This window comes from Orycteropus afer, unplaced genomic scaffold (genome assembly GCF_000298275.1).
Source record: "Orycteropus afer afer isolate SDZICR_OR568_19922 unplaced genomic scaffold, OryAfe1.0 scaffold00405, whole genome shotgun sequence".
Taxonomy (NCBI): domain Eukaryota; kingdom Metazoa; phylum Chordata; class Mammalia; order Tubulidentata; family Orycteropodidae; genus Orycteropus; species Orycteropus afer.
In genome coordinates, this window is record NW_006921992.1 from 583,915 (window position 1) to 585,816 (window position 1,902).

Genomic DNA, 1,902 nt, shown 5'->3' on the forward strand with positions numbered 1-1,902 from the left:
AGGGGTGTGGCCTGCTTCCAGTGTATTTATGGACATCCTGGGAAAAGAGACACTCTTCTGTGGATTGGGATTCTGTTGTGCTGCCTACAACTGTCTGTGAGCGAACAATCCACCATTTGGCCTGGAGATCTTGGATTCATCATTCGTTGGAATCAACAGCCAGTATACTGCCTGCCAACCTTGAGCTCCTCAGCCCTTCCAGGTGTGTGAGTTGGGAAAAGGCTCCAGCTTGACATTTGATCCAAGAACTTTGGATTTGACAACTTCTATAAGTGTGTGAGCCATTTTTTCTAAGATAAATTTCCCTTTCTCTATATATCTAAGCTTTACTGGTTTTGTTTCTCTAGAGAACCCAGTCTAACACAGAGAATGAATAAGTATGGTGAAAGGATACAACCATGACACACTCCCTTCCTGATTTTAAACCATGGGGTATTCCCTTGTTCTGTTTGACAGCCTCCTGGTCTATGTACAGGTTCCTCACAAGCCCAATCAAGTGTTACGGAATTCTCATTCTTCTCAATGTTACCCAAAATTTGTTATGACTCACACAATTGAATGCTTTTGCATAGTTAATAAAACACAAGTAAAACATCTTTCTGGTATGCTTAGCTTTCAGCCAAGATCTATGTGACATCAACAATGATATCTCTCATTCTACATCCTCTTCTGAGTCCAGCTTACACTTCTGGGAGTTCTCTGTCAACATACTGGGGACTTTTTCTTTGCCAATTCCTTCAGTGCAGCTTCAACTTCTTCCTTCAATACCACTGGTTCTTGATCATATGCCACCTCCTGAAATGGATGAAGATCAACCAGTTCTTTTTTGGTACAGTGACTCTGTCTTCCTTCCATCTTCTTTTGTTATTTCCTGCATCATTCAATATTTTGCCCACAGAATATTTCAATATTGCAACTTGAGGCTTGAATTTTTTCTTCAATTCTTTCAGCTTGAGAAATGTCGAGTGTGTTCTCCCTTTTTGGTTTTCTAACTCCAGGTCTTTGCATGTTTCGTTATGATAATTGACTTTGTCTTCTCAAGCTGCTTTTTGAAATCTTCTGTTCAGCTCTTATATCTTGTCATTTCTTTCATTTGCTTTAGCTACTCTCCATTCAAGGGCAAGTTTCAGAGTCTCTTCTGACATCTATTTTGATCTTTTCTTCCTTTCCTGTCTTTTTAATAACCGTTTGCTTTTCTTCATGGATGATGATCTTGATGTCATCCTACAATTCCTCTGGTTTTAGGTCATTGGTGTTCAATGCATCAAATCTATTTTTCAGCAATCCCACTACCAAGTACATATCTGTGATAGTTGGAGTTGTGTGTCAACTTGGCTGAAACACAATTCTGAGTGGTTTACGCAGTTGTGATATGGATTATTACCATGATGAGATTGAATGTACATGTTTTGAGCAGGAAATCCATTGAAAGGGAGTTTCCCTAGGGGTGTGACCTGCTTCCAATATATTTATGGACCTCCTGGGAAAGGAGACACTCTTCTGTGGATTGGGATCCTGTTGTGCTGCCTACAACTGTCTGTGAGTGAACAATCCACCATTCAATCTGGTGATCTTGGATTCATCATTTGTTGGAGTCAACAGCCAGTATACTGCCTACCAACCTTGAGCTCATCAGCCCCTGCAGCTGTGTGAGTCAAGAAAAGACTCCAGCTTGATGTTTGATCCAAGAACTTGGGACTTGCCAGCTTCTATAAGTGTGTGAACCATTTTCCTAAGATGATAAGTTTCTCTCTCTCTCTCTCTCTCTCTCTCTCTCTCTCTCTATATATATATATATATATATATATATATATATATAAGCTTTACTGGTTTTGCTTCTCTAGAGAACCTAGCCTAACACATTTGGTACCAGGAGTGGTTCTAGAGAGACAAAATCATAAG